Below are 22902 nucleotides of genomic sequence, written 5' to 3' on the forward strand. Positions count from 1 at the left end.
GGTCACTATAGTAATCCCCACATTTATATTTATATTTATTTTATATGATATTGAATATCTTTTCTGTGCATTACTATTTTTATGTTTTATTAAAATATTGAATTAAATTAAACCTTTGTATTGGTTTAATTAAAAATTAATAAAATTCCAGTACTTTTTTGTTGTTTGAAGAGCACGCCTTTGCTTAGTTATTGAATTTGATTAAATAAATGAATGAATGAATGAACGAAAAAATTCATTCGATAGTCATAATCATTCAGTCATTAACAATCGATAGTTGAAATCACTCGATAATTCCCAACACTAATGTCCAGAAGCTTCTGATGAAGAAACTGATATCAATTGATTGATCATCATTACAGTATCAGGAATAATGGGATGCCAAACTCTCCTGTCACTGGAAATGTGAGAGCCGCTCACCTACCGAACTTTGACAGTTGACTGGATTGGGTAGGTTTTGACGTTTTGCAATTGGAATGACTGGAACGGCCAGATTGAAATTATACCAAAAATATACATATGTGAACGGAGAAATTTGTTGCCGCCGTTCAAGATCGTTAATAAAAATTTAAAACAATAAAAATCAAAGAAACTGCGAAATTTAAACATATTTCATGAAACGTTTTGTAATTTGATGCATAATAGAAATCATTTTCTATAACAAATGATTAAAAACATTCATTAATTGACAACTAACAGGCTTAATTCACCTTATTAAGTATTGAAAGATCGAAAGTCAGTTGTTTTAATATATCATAAAATCAGAAAAAAGGATTTAAGTGGTTTCGCAATATCTATATTAAAAGTCCAATATATAATAATTTGCAATCGTAATAAACGTTGGGTGTTTCAATTTAAATGCCCAAAAATTCTTATTTTGTTCGATGTGGCCATAATGGAAAATGTTATAAAAAACGCTTATTTTGAGGCGCTCTCACACTGGAATAAGTTGGGCATCCCATTATCCCTGACAGTATCTTGATAGTTTGTACAAAGAGGATCTGATGGAGCGTTATTCAGCCACACTAAAATATGTGCATGAGGACTACCACGATGCTGAAATTCAATTCATTTAAAATAGTCGACAACATAATAATTTCCAAATGGGCTGGTTTTCTTTGATCGGAGAATAGTTATCAATATATTGACTATTTTATTAAAATAGATAGCTCAGGTCACAGGATCTTCATTCACTAGTGTAGTCTTAGATATGTAATCCAATGACGCAGCTTGCTCAGCTTAAAATTCAGTACCGTTATTTTTGAATTTGTACAGTAATTGTATTAAATTGGTCCATCCGATTTCATTGGCACTCAAAGTAAGAAACATCGTAGGTTTTCCTAGTTGCCGAATCATCGCAAAAAGATCTCTTTTTCGATCGCTCCAATACCAAACTGAATTATTTATTATAATTTAATAATATAATATTTATTATTGCTAGATATAATAAATGATGTGGAGTAACTCCACGCCGATCTGATCTTCGTAATTCGCTAGTTGCTATTGCGAACGGTGTTGCCTTTACTCCCTCTCTAAATTTTCGGAAATGACCCAAATAAATCTATGGGAACGAAAGTTCTTCTTTTTTTTACATATTATTTTTCATCAAAAATTATACTTTTGGGAATGTTATATTCTCCAGGAGTGATCCGTAAATACAAATCTTCATTCCAAAGTAGAGTTCTCTGTTGTGCTGTTAGACTCTCTTCAACCGGTATATCTTCACTCATTCCTTCCAGATCATTTTCATTATTACTATCATTGTTGAAGAAGCTTTCATAAATTTTAATATCGTAAAATAAATAAAATGGAGTTTGAAGCAGATACTGAAGACATGCACGAATTGTCCTTTTATTAACCAGTCCCATTAAATAGCTTGATCTACGTATTTTTTTTCTTTTAATGTGTACGTTAATACAGTAATCATCATCGACATTACGGGCAGTGCTGCCAATTTGGATTTTTTACCGTCGAAACTGGCTTTTTTCGAAGGATAACTGCGGGAAAAATTTGAAAATTGCGGGAATTCTGTCTTTTTTAGAAATTCAGTGGGCTTTTTCTGACTTTTTTTGTGTTGCTAACACTTAAGTACAAAAAATATGAAAAAGTGGCAGCTTTACGATAGTCACTTACAAACAAACCAGAAAATGTGGTGGCGGATCGAGTGTTTTTCTCGATATACGCGAATGTCATCTCTATTTAGTGGTTCCATCTCTATTTAAAAAGTGCGTGTAAATTCTTAAAAGTTGTGAAATGCCGGAAGAATACAAGCAAAAATGACGCGATGTGTGGCTTAAAAGTGATGAATTCAAGGCATGGATTCGCAGGGATGATACAGACCAGCAGAGGGTTTACTGCAACTATTGCAAGAGCACTATTACAGCGAAACTGAGTGATCTGCGAGCTCACGCTGCAACAAAGAAGCACACAAGTGCCATAAGTGGCTTTACCCAGACGAACAAGCTCAACTTTGCAAGAGCATCTGAAAATTAAAATGTGCAAATTAAGGAAGCATCACTGTGCCTTTTTTTTGCGCAACATACAGCAATGGCGCAAATTGACCATTGGTTCGACGAAGCACCGGACCAAATGCACAAACATTTTAAAAAATGTATTAGGACCACACTTTTCTGAAGACTTACGCGAAGATATCGGAAAATCAAAATGCAGCCTCCCCCTCGACGAGTCCATTCAAATATTGTGTTTACCCTGGTCAAACGGGGAGATAGAAAGGGTTTTTAGCCAGGTTAACCTAATTAAATCAAAATTAAGAAATTCAATAGGCCTCGCCACGAACAACAGCATTCTAAGCATAAGGTAAAGTCAAGCAAAAGATATACTCTATTCATTTTTATTTTAATATACAGAAACGGATTACGAAGGATGGGAAAATGCTGCGTTGACTATGAAGTGCCTGTAAAATATTTGCAGATGATAGGCACGAATATGTCATACGAAAATGAGACAAACCAAGACGATATAAGTAGATAAATTAATGGAAATCTTTTAAACAAAAAAGTGCTTAATAAATTGTTATTGTTTTTTTTAGACATTTTTTCGTATTTTTGATACATTTGTTTTCAGATTTTTTTGGATTATTTTATAATTTTTTTTAGCTTTTTTCTCCATTCTTCCCGTCAAAAACAGCTTTTTTTTCCTGGTCAAAAGTTGGCAGCACTGATTACGGGGTAAGAGTTTTACCATATTGTTTACATCGACTGGTACATTAATGATTTGGCGATAAATTCCATATTGTGCATGAACATGTCGTAACCGTCGAAATTGAAAATTTTTTTTAAAATTTATTAAATTAATTAAATGATGAAAGGTACTATTAATTATTGGTACTTACAATAATTATTTACTGAATTATATCCCGTTGGGACACTATTTTGATGAGAGTGGTCTAAAACAGAAAAAAATAAATAAGGTTATACACGTGGTGTATTGAGATTATATATATATAATCCATAATCAGTATAAAATAAAAATCAAATTTATTGATTGAAAAACTTTGAAATATAAGTTTATACTTAAAGCAGGATTAAAAAATATTTACACTTACCATTTATTACATCAGTCACATTAACACTTATGTATGTATATTTGAACATCTATTTTGATTGTTCAATAATTGTTTTTTACGTGCACGAAACTCGCGACTACGTTCTGTTGAACTTTTTCCTGGATTTTTATTCATTTTAATTTAATTTAAATTGTTTTTGCGTCGATATTGACAACACAGTTCGGCATCTTATAAAATTTAGTATTTAGCACAAGATATAAAAATACTCAAAAACACACAAAAGTAATTCACCATTCTCGCTGCTATTTAACATATGTAAATGAGCACGTTCAAAGGCAAAAATATATGTAAAACGACTGAATTCATGCGAGAAATGCTTTGTAGAAAAATATACAAAGTCACACAGAGAATGTAAAAAGGCACTTACACTTTTCGCTCAATACATTCGTCGCACTACCACAGAATTTAAATAATTTTTAACTTATGACCATTTTAGTAAACGTGCACACCTTTTAAAGACTTTAAATTGACAATGAAATGCCGAAAAAATTGTGGAGAAACACCGCAAAGAACTTCGCGACTGCTTAAAAAAATTACGAATTTAGAATGGCAACAATTCAGAATTGCCAATATCAATTTAATAACTATACAATATCATAAAATATATTACATTTGCGCAAGTTAAGGAATGTATTCCTTATAATAGTAACAAACATCAAAACAACCTTTTGTTTAAGTAAACAGAATGCAGAAACAACCTTGAGTTGGAACAATTGAAATGCACTATCACTACAACAAACAATCCTAAACAAACAAGTATCAAAACAACATATATGTACATATACATATATGTAAACAAACCTAAACAAATAATATAATCTGTATCTTAACAAACTATCAATTAGTAATAAGTAAACATACTAGTTAGTATTGTTAGATATTGTTGGAGAACAAACACACGATGTCAATGCTATGACAATTCAAATTTTATTAACCACTATAAAAGACTTAAAGTACAGAGTAAGCACAGTATAAGAATGATAAATGACAATGTAAAAGAACACAATGAATATGAATTAGGGTTGCATATAGGAATGACTAACAAACTCCGCCTCAACCTTAATTCGTTATGTTAAATACAAATGTTTACAAAAAATTTTCATGTTTAATCTTGCCTAAACTTTTGGTTAAACCATCAGCTATATTATTGGCTGTAGAAATATGTTTAATATCGATTTCTTTTAATTTATGTTTATCTTTTATGAAATGAAATCTTATGTCTATATGCTTACTACGTTTCTTCGTTGCGTCGTTTGTAGCAAGAAATGCAGCTCCTTGGTTATCGCAAAAAAGAATTGTAGGATTCTGGATATATTCCTTAAAACCAAGTTCATTTAAAATACTTCGAAGAAACTTCAGCTCCTTAGTGCCTTGACACTTGGCTATGTACTCCGCCTCCATCGAACTTAAGGCAACAACATTTTGCTTCTTCGCTTCCCATTGTACTGGCCCACCAGCAACTAAATGTTCCCTATGTGGATGACTGCAAAATTGTGACAATCTAGAAACTGCATACGCTATATCTGGTCGTGACATTGTAGATAAATAAATTAGTCCACCAATTAAGGACTGGTACCTCTTTGTATTTTCGCCTGCACAATTGGGTCTAGTACATTTTTGTAAAACACAGCCGCTAGCCAATGGAGTAGGGGAAGTGTTACAATCTGTCATACCCCAGTCATCGAGTAACTTCTTAATGTATGACCTCTGGTGAATTCTGATTTCACCACGTTCGCCTTCTCTCTCGATCTGCATTCCAAGGTAGTGCTGTATGGGACCTCTATCCACAACATTTACATTTTCGCTTAGTTTGTTTACAATTCGATGCATTGACTCTTTTGAACTGCACGCAACAATAAGGTCATCGACATACACGCCTACTATGTTGATTTCGTTTTGTGTTCTTTTGTAAAACACGCAGCAGTCCGACTTGCATCTTTGAAATCCAATTCGTAACAAAATTTCGGTAATCTTCTCCGACCAATCTCTTCCAGCTTGCTTTAGCCCATAAATAGATTTCTTTAAACGACAAACGCTATTTGGCTTTTCTGGATGTTCAAATAATAGTCGTTGGCGCATATAAACTTCTTCTTTTAATTCACCGTTTAAATAAGCAGCTGTAATATCAATGTGGTTTACTAAGAGTGAATATTGAACAGACAACGCCAAGATTAACCTTATGGTTAAGTAACGAACAACTGGCGAGTATATATCAAAATAATCAATTTGTTCCTTCTGTGAACAACCTTGATCTACGAGCCGTGCTTTGTATTTTTCCACGCTTCCATCAGCTCTTTTCTTTGTAGTGTAAACCCATTTACAACCTATAATGTTTTTGTTTTCAGGAACATCTACGAGCTCCCATGTGTGGTTGTATAAAAGCGATTGATATTCTAGCTCCATAGCTTTTTTCCATTGCTCAGCATATTCATGCTGCAAAGCTTCTTTTACATTGATTGGATCACTCGACACACAAGTGACAGCATTGAGAACATTTCTCTCACGCTCAACAGCAAACATCTTTTTCGGTCTACCAACACGACCGGTTCTAATAATTTTTGGTCTACCTCGTTTTACACGACCATCCGCATTAACAACTATACAATCATCTTCGAAACTGTTATCATCAGAAATATTTTCATCTGGTAAACTATTAACATTTTCGGAATTAACAACAGCAATATCGTGTTCGTTCTCAGCAACTGCATTAGCAGCAACAACAACTTCGTTATCACTAACAGTAGCAATATCATTTACAGCAACAATCAAAGTAATAATTCGTGTAGATTGTGGATTGCTTTTTAAATTCGCTTTCATTTGTGTATGAACGATTAACATTAGTGACATTGTATTCATTACAAATCGACTCTTCGAAAAATATAACATCTCTGGATATAGTAATAGATTTATTTTTGCTGTTGTATAGACAATAGCCTTTAACACCTTCTGCATAACCAACAGATTTAATCATTTTGCCTTTTGGAGCAAACTTTGATCGACCGCATCTCTTGTCTAGTGCGACAGCACTGCAACCAAATATCTTCATACGATTAACACTAGGCTTGCGACCGAACCAGCGTTGGTATGGAACAGAATCTCTTAAAATTTTTGATGGTGATCTGATTCGTACATACTTATGTAACCGTATTTACCGCCTCGGACCATAACGAGTGTGGTAATTTAGACTGCTCTAACATACAGCGTGACATTTCAACGACTGTATGATTAAACCTTTCGGCTATTCCGTTTTATTCTGGTGTTGTAGTTCGATGTATGATTCCCTTTTCATTCAGGTATCGCCTAAACGTCTCATTAACAAATTCACGGCCGTTGCCACTTCTAAGTATTTTAACTTTATAACCTGTTTGATTCTCGGCCTTTACAACAAAATCTTTGAACGAACTCAGAGCATCTGACTTATTTTTCAAGAAACTAACGTGAACATATCTTGAATAATCATCTATGAAACTTATGAAATACATGGAGCCACCCTCCGATTTTATTCTCATTGGACCGCACAAGTCAGTGTGAACAATTTCCAATGGTTTTTTGTTATAAATTTCTTTGTAGTTCGTAAAAGACTTTTTCTTAATTTTGCACAATGCGCAAATCTGACAACTAATATATTCGGGCTTATTTAGTTTCTCACAACCTTTAATCATTCCTTTATTAAACAACCTTGTCACACTATCGAAATTCATATGACCAAATCTTTGATGCCATAGTTGTAATTTATTGTTTGAATTTTCGCGTACTTGCATCAGTTTATTAGTTTTCCTAATTGTGATATTTGCTGTATAAATATTACTATGCAGGAATGCTTCAAAAACTAATTTATTTTGCTTGCTTATAACCGCAGCTCTTCTGCTTCGAAATTCTACTTTATTTCAACTCACTGTAATTTTTGATACAGACAAAAAATTAGAGTGTAGTTGTGGAACATAGAACACATCTATTAACGTAATGTCAGTATATTCTGATTTCGCCCGTTGCGAGCATTACTTCTTCGTCACAAACTCTCAAATTCACGAAGTAAAATTTTTCACAGCACATATGGCTCGATGCACCGCTATCCAATATAAAAGCGCCTCTCTGCTCAAACTGTAAATTTAAACTTAAAATCACGCCCTTAACTTTTTGCTTATTTTTGTTTTTGCATTTCGCACTTATATGACCGCGTGTTTTAACGTTTTAAGCCGCCAAACAATGGTAACTCGTCTCGAGTCTCGATAGCTACGACGAAGTTGTGCATTTCTTTTGGCAATTAGCATAAAAGCATGATAGATAACAAATCATGTGGTATCGTAATATCTAACTCGCGAAGATTATCAACGATGGAGCAAAATTGGTTTATCTGCTGCCGAAATTGAAACCGCACAATCTTTTTGAAAAAACATACCTTTTTAGCAGAACCACTTACACTGTATACGTTGTGAAGTTTCTGCCACGCTGATTTGAAAGTTGAACAATTTTTTATATGTAGCAGCTACGTTGTTTTAACATTCAATGTAATTAAGGCCAATGCCTTACTATCAGCTTTCATAAATGCGACCTTTTCGGGACCTGGAGCTTCCGGACACGTGGCGACCACTGTGTACCAACAATCCGCCGTGATCAAAAGACTCTTCATCTGGACACACCATGATGAGAAATTTTCGCCGTCCAATTTGTCGATGGTAATATTCATTTTAATTACTTTACACTTTACACACTTAATGATGGGACTGGGCCCATAACCCTTGTTAGATATTGTTGGAGAACGAACACACGATGTCAACGCTATGACAATTCAAATTTTATTAACCACTATAGTACAGAGTAAGCACAGTATAAGAATGATAAATGACAATGTGAAAGGACACAATGAATATGAATTAGGGTTCCATTTAAGAATGACTAACAAGTATAAATAGAAGTAAGAACCATGTAATAAGTTAGTCGTAAGAGTATAAATAAAGAGTCCACTTTTCGGTGAAGCTCAAAATATATTCTTTTGACTCATTATTACTTAATGTAAAAATTAACTGGGGCTCAACCGGGATGGCAAATTTATTTGCTATCCAAAAAGCCAGATTTCATTCCGAAAGAAATAAATCAAAAAATTCCACATGAAGTAGGACTTCCAGCACTAAATTCTTGAAAAAAGTGCAGAAACAAATGGCAATGGATACAAGCATAAGTCCTGTAACAGCGGACTATCCTTCCAGAATGAATCAATAGCAGATCCTGAAAAAACGAACAGCGGCGTATTCAGCAAGATCCACAACAAATCCTGAAACATTGGACAGTTAATTATCAGTTAGGAAGAAGCAAAGATGGTCCAACTCCAAGCACAAGTAACTGCATTGATGGTAATTATAAACAAGCAACAAGATTAATTTATACAAAATTTATCCTCAATCGAAAAGTGAAAATTTCCACAAGCAACACCAATTACCCAAAAAAAGGCACCGAAAACAAGGCAAGCCAAAAAGGAAAATGGTTGTTGAATTCTAGAAAATTAACGATAATTCAAAACGAACTAAAAGAAGACATCATTTGAAACACGAAAAAATAATTAAGTATATAATATAGAAAGGTATTAATTGTAAACAGAAAAAATTAGTCAAACACATACGAAAAGTGAAAATTTCCACAAACACAGCCAACAATTCCAAAAAAAAAGGCACCGAAAACAAGGCCATCCAAAAAAGGAAAATTACTGTTGAATTCTAGAAACTTAACGCTAATTAAAAACTAACTTATAAGAGAAAAGAAAGCATCATAAGAAACATGCAAAAATAATTATTTACTATATAATATAATATAAAAAGGTAAGCACATAAAATAATTTATTATTATAAGCCGACTTCAAGCGTAGATGTTTTGAAATGAGGGCATTTCATTTTAACAGAGGGGAGAGTTAAGGAATGTATTCCTTATAATAGTAACAAACATTAAAACAACCTCTTGTTTCAGTAAACAGAATGCAGAAACAACCTTGAGTTGGAACAATTGAAATGCACTATCACTACAACAAACAATCCTAAACAAACAAGTATCCAAACAACATTGAGTTTGAATACCACAACAACCTTATCTTAAAACAAAGCAGTTGTATCTACATAAGCAAGCAATATATACATATGTAAACAAACCTAAACAAATAATACAATTTGTATCTTAACAAACTTTCAACAAGTAATAAGTAAAAATACTAGTTAGTATAAATAGAAGTAAGAACCATGTAATAAGTTAGTCTTAAGAGTATAAATAAAGAGCCACATTTCGGTGAAGCTCAAAATATATTCTTTTGACTCATTTTTACTTCTGGTAGAAATTAACTCACGCACTATTAAATTGAAATTTAATTATGTGCTAACAATTTCATGAAAATAAGTTCTTTTAATAAAATAAAATAAAAAAATAATAATTATCAAGTATATATTATTAATATATAATATATTATACTTGTACGCATATTTTAAGAAATGTCGGGTGCAGAAATGTTTGCCAAAAACTGTGGTGTGATTAAGTAAACTATTGCAACACTGTTCAGCTGTGTTTGTTTTGTTTTATTTTCTTTGGTCAATAATCGATAATAAACAGTCGTGGCGACAAGCAAAACGAAATTAGTAAATTTATCTGCAATTATTTTATATATGTTTTTAAAGATAAAACATTTATTGCGCTAGATATTAAGACAAAATAATGGCTGCTTTGAGGGAAATTATTTTCTTTTGTGAGCCTAAAGTTCAACTATTTAGGAGATACTGAAAAGCTTGCTGTCAACGCAAATTAGTGTATCCACAGGGTGTTGCATATAATTTAATTTTTTAATTTAACCGAATTATTTTGCGTAGATTTTGTTGTTTGTTACGTTTTGCACATTTTACTATCCATTCAACAAAATCGGGGAAAATTAGATAAAAATAATTTTAATTTTATTTCTCTTTAATTTTATTTTTTAATTTATAAATAAATTAATATTTCAAATAAATTATATTTATTTCGACTATTACAAAGTGAAGATGTGCAAAATGAACTTCATTTCTTCAAAGAAAATTGGTGACCTTATATGCATATTATTTCTTTGGCACATTTGTCTGTGTGTTTACGAAAGCAAATACGAGCCACAAACATATGTACATGCATACATTTCATCCGGTTTGAATCGGCTGCCATATTGACTTGTGATGCTTCTGCTATTTAGACAATTGTTGTTTTTGTAGAACAATGCTTAAATTTTTTGTTGGTGACATATTCAGATGTGTACGCATATATGTATATGTTTGTATGCTTGTGCATTATTTGTTCGGAAGTGTATACAAATATATGTACATATATGTAAGTATATATGAATGTATGATTAATGCGCGCACATGTCATTTGTGACCTGGTCTACGAAAAGGAAGCTAACGTGCGAAAACTAGTTTTCTGGGAAAAGCTGTTAAAAATAATCGTCAGTTTCTCGTTATCTCATTAATTGTTCTCCTTTTTTTTGACACCTAAGCCCCCTTTCTGTAGACCAGGTCACATATATTTTGATAAGTAATAGAATCATTATTTGAATTTCTGAACGCGCACATGCGTATACATGCAATCATATGAGCAGATAATTAGATAAATTATGATAGACAATGTATTTATACTTATATTGTTGTGATAAATTCAAATTCTATTACTAAGAAACATAATACAAAAATATTTATTAGTAATCAAATAGTAAAATCAAATAAAATTATTAAATATTCAAGTCCAAATTGACTGTAAATAGTACTATGCATGCATTCATACAAAATTATACTCATATCATAATTATTTTTACATGACAATATGGAAATGCCGACGGCAAAACGCAAAAGCATACATATTTGCATATGTACATTGCGATTCCCAAGTTAAAAGAAAAATTGAACCATGAAAATATCACAATGCTGTTATTGGGAGTATCATAGGAGCATGCATACATATATTTATGTCTCTTCATATTCTTGGGTATGTGAGACAGAGAATATAAAAAAATGTCTGTATGTTCTCTGTGTGAGAGGTGTATTTTGTATACATTTTTCGCTGTCAAAAATGAAACAAAATATAAACAAGCAAAACGAAATTCTTCGTTGGGAGTGTAATCGTAGGCATGCAAATTAACTTCCCTTGCGTGGGAAGTATTAAAAAAAATGTTTTCGTTCGCTACGTGCAGAAGAAATCAAACACAACGTGTTGGTTTGAGTGCGGTAGTGCTTGCTCGCTGATTACACACTATACTAACACTCATCTTTATTCGTAAAATCACTTACATATATTTATTACTAGCTGTCAAATCTATTGCTATTGCCATTGCCAAATCTGTATGTGGGCATTTGTTATCATAACATAATCATTTGCGCAAAGGCGTAGGGTAGATAGCACGGTAGAGGAGGAGTAAGGTCACTATCAGCTGATGTTATGTAAACAAAGGCACAGCTGAGAGGTGCCACTGTAGAAACGTCAAGTGTAGTCCGGGGTTGAGTTTCTATTGAAATCCAATATGGCCGACTTTTAACCAAGATGGCTGACTTTTAACCGGAAAATGGTTGCATTGCGTTATTTTCTTAAAATTTATGGAAAAGTTGTCCCAAAAATATTGGTTATATGTAAATAAAAGTTGAATATATTTTCTAAAGAAAATTTTTTTATTTTAATATATATTCTTAAAGATGAGAACAATATGAGCAAATACATGAAAAATTAAGTTTTTTATTTATGCCTCTTTTTAACTTACCACAGTAATAAATGTTCACCACAGAAAAATGTTACGAACAAATAAGCAACCATGCCGAATAGTGGGGTCCAGATTATGCTCATTCACAGCCATATTTACATTTTTTCCATCGTAACAAAGGTTTTTGCAAGACAATTTGTTTGAGTTTATTTCATGGTTAAATGCTTTATGATGGTTTATTTAGTTATTTGAATCTGGAAGAAGTGTGCAAATTTCCCTTGAGACGATAAATAACAGATCGGGTTGGGGTTTTATTCCAATAAAAGTACGGAATAACTAAACATGGCCTCGTTAATATTAATGTAATGGGTCAGGCGCTGTTCCAATTTTATGATTTAAAAGATTAAAAAGCGATACGCGATGCTGTGAAGTACTCAAATGTAGTTCTCAAATTAGTTGGTCGTGAATTCGAGACAAAATTTTAAACTCAATGACGTGCTCGTGGAAGGTGCACGTCGCATTGCTAGGTAAGCTAAAATTAAACTTTATTTCAAAAGATTTACGAAGTATTTTTTTTAATTTTTTTATAGAATCAGCAAAGGAGCTGGTGTAGAACGCTAGTCCAAAACCAATGAGCTTTGTGCTTGAGGGTGGAAGCAACTTTTTGAGGAGCAAATACTACGGTGAGCACATTCGGATGTTGCACAAGCTATTGACAATTGCGCTAAGGATCCCGATACTGCTGGTCAGGTTATTGAAGCTGTTGGGTAGGTTTTGAGCAATATTGAATTTACATAATGCTAAACATTCAACACCCACCTTGCAGATCAAAGCGTTACCAGTTGAGCGAATTAATTGAAACCAGTCAATCGTGTTATGCGCAAAAATTAAAAATGCGTTGTATCCTAGCTTCCTATTGAAAGCCAAGTCGTTTGGATGTACAATTGACCTCCATGGAAGAGCAAGTACCATGGAAATTACGACCTTATCGTGCTGCGCAATATTATGATGCCGAATTGGGAGAGTGGGAGGAACCAGCTCCACCAAAATCGATAGAAGAACTACGTATGTTTGCATAAAACTACTATAATGGCAACAACGCTAACAACAACAACCAACCAAATATTAAACAACACTCATCAAATGAAAGTTAGTGGCGTTGGTGGCCAAGCAGCGATTTAAAAAGAAATATTTGCATCTACGAATTATTATAGTATGTAATGTCAAACTTTAGTTATCTCTCATGGTCCACTCATTATAAAATATAATTTCCAATTTGTCCATGAATATTTTAACTAAAACGCTTAAAAATATATAGCGTATTTATCTATCTCATGAAGGTATAATTAATTTTTTTGATAACAGCTATAAACATTACTTTATAACAAAAATTGAAAATAGTATTTATAAATGAACAAATAAAGTAATATAAATTTATAATTTAATATTATAGTATTTTCACTTTCTGCATCCCGTTTCGACCTCTCGCCACCCCTATTCACCAGAGGTGGCCATGATGTTTTATTGTGAACGTACACTTGAGGGGTAGGTTAAGGACTGTGAATGGCTCTTTTTTCTATTGTGAATGGGACTTTCCCTACTCCTCTATACCATGGTAGATAGGTTCGAGCTGATGTAGCGCATGCTTTGAGCTCTTGAAAAAATTATTTTATCACATTACGAAATGCCGTCGGGTAGATAGCTGATGTAGCGCACGTTTTGAGCTCTTGAACTCCTTAAATCTGTTATGTGGAAAACAAAAAAGGCTAAAGATCCTTTTGTTTACAAATGTATTTTTGGGAAAAATAAGATAATAAGAAAAGGATAAAGATCCTTTTCTTTACAAATGTACTTCTGGGAAAATAAGAATTCATATTTTTCGACTACTATATAATAATTGTGGCATAAATTGTATTTACCAATTAAAATAATAAATTTAAAATGAGAAATGATATTTTGATTTATGCTTGTATAAGTTTATTAAATTTAAGACTTCGCTCATTCCCAACCCGATTAGCATAATTATTCTGTAAGTTAGCAATATTAAACTAAATATAAATTTTTTGGAAAAATGTTTTGAAAAATGTACTTTATTTTCATAATATAACACAACACAACCGTCTTAATACTCGCTCTTCTAAATTTCATATTACCGAAATGAAAATGCCGTCGGCATATGTGTAAATGGGATATGTTGTCTCTTCGAAATTTTCCGCTTTCGCAGCGCAAGGAACGGAAGCCCTCAAAGATAAATAATTTCCCCCGTTTTTTACACATTTACCACTGTTTCTTCGCTCCTATTGATCGCAGCGTCATGCTATATAACCTATAGCCTTCCTCGATAAATGGACTGTCCAACACAAAAAGAATTATTCAATTTGAACCAGTAGTTTCGGAGATTAGCGCGTTCAAACAAACAAACAAACAAACAAACTCGTCAGCTTTATAATATTAGTATAGATTATTTAATTCTATGCCTATCACTAAAAATGCTTCGGCATCACATTAAGTGATAAAATGCCAAAGCATTGAATTTCCAATTATTCTCATTATCAAAACACAAAATGGAATATTGAATTATGCTCACTTATCGATTTCTTATTAATTAAAGTATTCTGTTGACCAAGCAGTAATACCGTAGGAAGATACAATTTGTTTATATTATTCATAAAGAGTCTGTGTGGCTGCTGCCGTTAACTCCCCCCTCTCTAAGATGAATCGTCCCGGATTCAATATCATTTTTTGGCACATTGTGAATTCTTTCTAAAATAGCGTTATATGAAAATTCGTGGGATTTTAATTCTTTGCTTTGCTCATTAGTTTTATATGATTTTTTTAATTTTAAAATCTTATAGATTATGTATATTATTATTAATAGTGCAAATATTACAATCATGTACCAGAAAAGTGAATGATTTTTAAATTCTTTAATTCGTTCACTCAAAATATTTATGTTTTCAAATTTAAATTCTTTATCCTTTGTTTCAATATATTCTATAATTTCGAAGTTATTAATATGATTATTTTCTAAATATTTACTAATTTTACAATCAATATTTTGATAAATTATATTATCAATGTTTGAATAGTTTTCGAATGTTACAAAGTAAACTCCATTTATGGCAGAGCCATCTATAGTATGATTTCCAGAGACTAATATTGCTCCTTTTTTAATTATATCTATGTCTTTATGTTTTTCTTTATTTTTTTACATTTTCCTTTTTTATTGGACAAAATATCTGATAGGCAAGTATTTTTATTATTAATTTTAAAATAAGTATTTAACATTTCTTTTTTGCAGCTTTTATATTTATATATTCTTTTTTGCATTTCGCAATTTCATTATCAATTATTAATTTACCATTTTTTTGTGTAATTTCTCTTACTTCATAATATTTACAATCATATATATTTTTTGGGTGCTTAATGTACATATATAACTATTACATCTTTATTTTGTACTATTTTAAAATTTGAAATATCTATTAAATCAGTTATTGTCAATCGTCCATGTTCATTTTTATTTATGCTTTTAATCTCGTCTAAATTTAAAATTGTCGGTTTTAAAATTCTCATTTTTCCCATATCTGTTGTATATATTAATCATATTTTGTAATTCAGTTATTAGGAACTGATTTTTTCGTTTCGTTAGAATTTTAATATCTGAGTTTTCATTAATATTATTAATTGTTTCAGTTAATTGGTTAATAATTTCAAAAATTTTAGAATTTGTTGTGTATTGTTTATTATTATTCGTAATTAATTCGTTTAATTTATTATTTATTAACACTAGGTCGTCATGGTCTGGTGTTCCTGCTATCCACATCCATAGTGTACCTATTTCATTTATTCCTCTCCTATATCTTGTATCGTTAATTTGTAGTTGTTCAAATAAAGTTTCTATGAGTTCCATTTCTGGATCTGTGTCTAAATTGTTAATATATGCTTTGTCTTGTTCATTGATTTGTTTAAAATTTCTGTATCTGAATTTTTTATTGGAATAATTTGTGTCTGAACTTATAAGTTCTCTACAGTATGTTAAATTAGTGGTGTCGAAAATATTTCCATTGTCATTATACTAGTAATTAATGTTAGAATAATTAAGGGTATCATCCTCTAAAAATATATAATCAAGATTTAATATTATCTTTTTGTACCATTCTATTCCTGTAATTAATTCTAACTTTATTCCCTAAGTCTTCTTTAACTACCTGTTTCTTGTATATAGGATTTAGTTTATTTCTCTCTCCTGTAATCTTTTCATATTTGACATCTCCGCATAAATATGTTTTATTAATTCTATTTTTATTGTGTTTTTCTAGCATCTTATTTTGTGCTGATAAAAGTTTGTCTGGTAAAATATCATGAGAAACTTTATTATAAAGTACTTCAAATGGTTTCTCATTAGTTACCAAATGTATAGTTTTATTATATTGTTGGGCAGCTCTAAATATTGATTCTGTAAAGCTTATTAAGTTATATTCTTGTTTAATACATCGCGAAATTTCAATTATTGTTGAATGTACCCTCTCGATTTGACCATTCGGGGTACTATGATTTGGGTTACAAAAAAATATTTCGATTTGAAGTCTCTGCATCAGGGACTTAAATTGTACCGTAGTGAGTCCTGGTTCATTATGAATTGTTAACTTTTTTATATTATGGAAACTTTGTAATATTTCTAACACTTTATCTTCTTAATTAATTTTATCTTCGATTTGCTTAATAACCAAAAAATTGGAATAGCTATCTATGCACGTAATGAATTTTAAAGATTGCGCATAGAATATATCCATGTGTCTTTGTACTCCTTCCTCTGTAGGTATTGGAACCTCTCCAATTGGTATTTTTATAAGGTGTCTATCATATTTGTTTTTATTACATATGTCGAAATTTCTTATATATTCTTTGAATTGTTTTCTCATTTCAGGCCAATAATGCTTTTTGCAAATTTGATCCAAATTTTCTTGGTAACTTCTATGTGCTCGTGTATGTCTTTGATCAATTATAATTCCTCGGTCTTCTCTGTTTGTTATATCAATTGCAAAGTTTTTCGTATATATGAATTTATTAGTAAATGTTTCTTTTATTTTCGCTTGTATTTCGTATAGATCCTCTATTGCGCAATGTATTGCCGTAACTATACTTAACTATATTGTGATTAAATTATCAACAGTATCATATTCAATTAAATGTCTTATTTCTCCAAATTCTTGAATTTGCTCATGTATTGCAAATCTATTTTTACTTAGTAAAATTTGTTGTTTAAATTGGTTTAATGGTTTTTTTTGTCTCGGGTAACTGAGTATGATCACTACTTTCAGCTGAATGTTGAGTTCCTGTGGTTGACGATTCGTCGGATAAAATATTAAGAAATTGTCGTGATAGAGCATCTGCTACCACATTTGTTTTGCCTGGTTTATACATAATTTTTCCTCCATATTCTCCAATTATCTCTTTTCATTTTGGCATTTGGATTTCTAGGTGAGACTGCAAATGTCAGTGGTTGGTGATCAGTATGAATTTCCAAATCTGAAACTCCGTACAAATAATTTCTTAGATTTTTTAATGCCCATACGATAGCGTATAGTTCTTTTTCATTAGTCGCATAGTTTTTATACTCTCGCAACAATGTTAGTTTTGTTCACATAACGGTTGTTTGTAAGTCCTAAAACTAAAAGAGTCATATATAGGGTTATATATACCAAAGTGATCAGGGTGACGAGTAGAGTTGAAATCCGGATGTCTGTCTGTCCGTCTGTCCGTCCGTTCGTGCAAGCTGTAACTTGAGTAAAAATTGAGGTATCATGATGAAACTTGGTACACGTATTTCTTGGCTCCATAAGAAGGTTAAGTTCGAAGATGGGCAAAATCGGCCCACTGCCACGCCCACAAAATGGCGGAAACCGAAAACCTATAAAGTGTCATAACTAAGCCATAAATTAAAGATATTAAAGTGAAATTTGGCACAGAGGATCGCATTAGGGAGGGGCATATTTGGAAGCAATTTTTTTGGAAAAGTGGGCGTGGCCCCGACCCCTACAAAGTTTTTTGTACATATCTCGGAAATTACTATAGCTATGTCTACCAAACTCTACAGAGTCGTTTTCTTCAGGCATATCCATATACAGTTCAAAAATAGAAGAAACCGGATAATAACCACGCCCACCTCCCATACAAAGGTTATGTTGAAAATCACTAAAAGTGCGTTAACCGACTAACAAGAAACACTAAATTTTACGGAAGAAATTGCAGAAGGAAACTGCACCCAGGCTTTTTTTAAAAATTGAAAATGGGCGTGGCCTCGCCCACTTATGGACCAAAAACCATATCTCAGGAACTGCTAGACCGATTTCAATGAAATTCGGTATATAATATTTTCTTAACACCCTGATGACATGTACGAAATATGGGTGAAATCGGTTCACAACCTTGCCCTCTTCCAATATAACGCTATTTTGAATTCCATCTGATGCCTTTTCTGTATAATACGAGTATATATGTATGTACTTTAGGAACCAATGATGATAGCGGCATAAAACTTTACAAAATACGGTATTTGAAAATATGTAAATGACGTATAATGAAATCTCGATTATCACTTTATCATGCGAGAGTATAAAATGTTCGGTGACACCCGAACTTAGCCCTTCCTTACTTGGTTTCTGTTGAATTTAATGTTCTAATGTTCTGTCACTAATAGCTTTATTTGATGCGTCTGTTGTTAATATAAATGTTTCGTCAAAATTTGGTTGAATTAATTCAACTTGATCTTCTAATACAGACTTCAATTTCTCAACTGCCAAAAGTCCTCCTTGTTCCAGTCTAATTTTAATTTTTTTAGACATGTGTTGTGAAACTCTTTCGTTTTCACCTGATAAATGTATTGTTAATGGTTTTGCTATTTTAGCATAATTTTTAATAAACTTTCTGTAATATCCAATCATTCCTAGGAAATTTCGTAATTGTCGTAGAGTTGTTGGAACCGGAAAATTTAAAATTGTTTCAACTTTTTTTGGATCTGTCTTTATAACATTATTTGCAACAATATATCCTAAAAATTCTACATCTTCTTGGTAGAATTTAGATTTTTGTAAAGAAATTTTCATATTCGCGTTTTTTAGTACTTCTATTATTATACTTAAATGTTTTTTATGTTCCTCGAAGCTTTTTGAAAATACGATTATATCGTCAATATAAACGTGACAAAATTTTCCAATAAAGTCCCTTAAAACATTGTCCATCGCCCTTTGAAATATACTAAGCGCGTTTTTTAAACCAAATGGCATTCTTAAAATTCGTATTTTCCATTATTTACTGAAAATGCATTTTTTTCAATATCGTGTTCTTTAATAAAGATCTGGTGAAAACCTGATTTCAGATGTATTGTGGAAAAATATTTTGAACTTCCTAAATTTGAAAGTATTATATTGCTATCTGGAATTGGATATTTATCTGATTTTGTTACTTCATTTAATTTTTTATAATCGATTACCAGTGGCGTAGCTACAACTTCGGGCGCTCGGGGCCAAGGATGTTCTGCCGCCCCACTTTATCTACTTACCTACAAGTTTCATGAGGTGGTTCGAATAAAAGTGAATTTTTACAAAATCTCTTCGATATTAAGTACATAAAATTTAGGAACTAGAAGCCACGCAAATTCTGAAGTTACAAAATTCACACAATAAGGTTTTGAGGAAATTGATAGTAAAGTTAGAAGACATCTTATTAAAAGCCATAGAAAAATCCCATTTTCGCCCAATATATTGTACACTTTGACACAATTTGCAGGAATTTTTGCCCGAATTGGAGTTTTTAAATACCATTTTTGAAAATTTGGAGAAATAAAAGCATTTGTTACATTCAAAGCATAGGGTAACTGTGAGAGTGACACGTCGCTAAACAAAGCTAGAAAAGTGCATTTTAATTTAAGAAAGATATAAGCCAAGAGATATAAGACAAATTCAAAGACCGAAGAGTATTCGAGTAAAAATTAATATTTTTCATTGTTATTCAGATAATTACATTGTGAGTGTACAAGTCTTTGTCTTTTATAATACATTTTGTAAAAAAAATTGTTGAAGTATTTTTCTGAATATTAAAAAACACCGAAGATCGTTTGGCCGCCCCCAAGACGTTGCGCCCGGGGCGACGGCCCCCTTCGCCCCCCCTAGCTACGCCACTGTCGATTACCATTCTCAATTTCGTCGTACCGTCTTCATTTACAACTTTTTTTTAGTACAACCCAAATTGGTGAATTATATTCGCTCTTACTTGGCCTTATTGTTTTATCTTCCATTATTTTTTTACCTCTTCGTTTATGAAGAGATTGGCAGAAAGAGGATATGGGTATTGTTTACTCCATATAGGAGTTTCAACAATTGTCGTTATTTCCGCTTTTACATCCGTCCGAAACGGTAAATTCATATTTATTGAAGAATGTATTTGATATATTTCATTTCTAATTTCTTCTCTTAAATTTTCAACTTCATCTTCGTTTATGTCGGTATTTCCTTCGACTGGAGCTTTAGAGAATTTTTCTTCTACAATAATTTTGTTTACATAGTTTTCATTTTCTATATTTTCGGTAAATATATCGACTGGCGTTGTAGAACTTTTCGTTCCACAATATTTTTGCATAATTATTACTTCTACTCTGCTGGTATAAATCTTCAGGTGGCGTTGTAGAGCTTTCCTGTTCCACAGTATTTATTTTTTTATATTTGCCGGTATTTCCGTCGGCTGGCACTTTAGAAGTCTTTGCTTCCAAAGTAATTTCGTCCTCCTTAACGATCTTTAAATTATCCTTACTTTTTTGATGCTCATATTCGCATCCTAAGCTAAATATATCCTCCTCTTTTTCATTATTTATTATTAACTTCTTTTTTTCCAAGTTAATCACCGCATTAATGTCCTTCAAAAATTTGTATCCTATTAATAGGTCCGCTTCCAAATTTTCAATTTCGTAGAATATTTGCTTTTTACCGAACAATGTAATAATGTGATAATAACGTATTATCGAAAATCCATTAATTGTTTTTACTCTTTTTTGTATATCCAATTTATTTTTATTTTTGTATATTCCTGATTTAATATAGCAACTAGTTGCTCCCGTATCTATTAATATTTTAAAATTTTGACCAGTTTACTTTGGCCTAAAAAATTATCCTCCTTAATATTGTCAAAACTTTGACTTTTCTTCTGCGGGCGAAAGCTATGATTACGTTCTCTATGCCGCTTTACCCCATGTGCTTCTTGATTTTGTCCTATTGGGCTGAAGGTTTGCATTCGTTTGCATAGGTTTTATATTTTGATTAAAATTGCTATTGCCTTGTTGTCGATAAAAATTGCTATTATGAAGTCTGGATGCAGACGGATCCATATCCATAGGGGTTGGTTTCGGAAAATTATAATGTATGTTGTTATTTGGAGGGTTGTTCCTTTGAGGAAATCTTAAATTATTGTTTGTATACGTTGGCTTCACCTTGTTTCTATCATACATGAAGTTCTGAGCAAACCGGGCTTTTTGATTATTCGATTCTAGTTCCTGAGCTTTTGCTAAAGCGTCAGGTAAATCTTGTTGGTTAAGAGAGAATATTAAATCTCGTAATGGGGTGTTTAGTCCTGTTATAAAAATTCTTAAGGCATGTTCCCTATTCTTTTTATTTAATTCTTTTGTCGGGTCAGCGTTGTTTCCGTGTGTCATGATAGTTTTGTTTATTAATAGCGTCAATTTTTTGTTGACGAGGTTGTAATATTCCATAACCGACATTGCACCCTGCCTTAAGATGCTTAGTTCTTGTTCGATTATATGTATTGAAGTTTGTCCGTATATGCAAAGTCTAAACGAGATAGAATTGCATCAAAATTAAGGACTGTTCCATGGTTAGTTAATGCATCGTTTGCATAATGCGTTATTTTGTTTCTAAGTATTGTCAGTGCAGCAAAGTATTTTCTACTGCCCCTCACGTATAGGCTCATAGCGTTAAGCGCTGCCTCTCTCCAACTAACATATAAGTTCATCCTAATATAGGATTCAGGTAGGGATTTGACTACTGCCTGTGTTAGAAATTCGGTTGCACTATTGGTATTGATTACCATTTGTGAGCGTAATTGCTCTACTTCCTCGCGTTATGCTATATTGCTGTCAGCAATAAAGCGAGCTTTTAGGTCTACGGTCAAAGCGTCACCATTAGCCATCTTGTCTAATTTTAAGTTTCTGGTCTTTTTTGTTAACTATTTTTATTTTATCCTTTCTAGAAAGAGGTGCTTTTTATTCTGGAGGGTCTGGAGTTCAGAATCGCAGAATTAAGCTTTATTATAAACCGGAGGGTCTCCCTTGCGGTGGTGAATCGCGGTTTCAATGTATTTTTGTTATACATACGGCTAGTCGAGCCTTTAATTATTGTTTTTTTAAAAAGAAATTTTTTGGTTGAATGAATTTTTTTTATAATTTCTGAGGGACACTTGGGGGTGAATTGCAGAGAATTTTAAATTGTTATAAGCTGGAGGGTCCCCCCTTGCGGTGGTGAAACGCAGCTTTTAATTATGTAATTTATTGGTTGTACAAACCATCAGTTATAGTCTTCAGTTTTTTGTTTTTTGAGTTTAGACATTCCCTAGCATCATGATC

At 32.2% G+C, this 22902-nt stretch overlaps 2 long non-coding RNA genes across 2 annotated transcripts; one reads left to right on the forward strand and one right to left on the reverse strand.

Moving 5' to 3' along the window:
• Positions 1-3122: 3122 nt before the first annotated feature.
• On the reverse strand, positions 3123-4051 carry LOC126765810 (uncharacterized). Its single transcript, XR_007668605.1, has 3 exons — positions 3566-4051; positions 3353-3406; positions 3123-3218 (listed from the first exon to the last, which is right to left on the reverse strand). It is a non-coding gene; the product is annotated as an uncharacterized LOC126765810 (long non-coding RNA).
• Positions 4052-11159: 7108 nt separating this feature from the next.
• On the forward strand, positions 11160-13578 carry LOC126765796 (uncharacterized). The gene is made up of 3 exons (XR_007668590.1): positions 11160-12796; positions 12860-13036; positions 13096-13578. It is a non-coding gene; the product is annotated as an uncharacterized LOC126765796 (long non-coding RNA).
• Positions 13579-22902: the final 9324 nt, after the last annotated feature.

Source organism: Bactrocera neohumeralis, unplaced genomic scaffold (assembly GCF_024586455.1).
Source record: "Bactrocera neohumeralis isolate Rockhampton unplaced genomic scaffold, APGP_CSIRO_Bneo_wtdbg2-racon-allhic-juicebox.fasta_v2 cluster11, whole genome shotgun sequence".
Classification (NCBI taxonomy): domain Eukaryota; kingdom Metazoa; phylum Arthropoda; class Insecta; order Diptera; family Tephritidae; genus Bactrocera; species Bactrocera neohumeralis.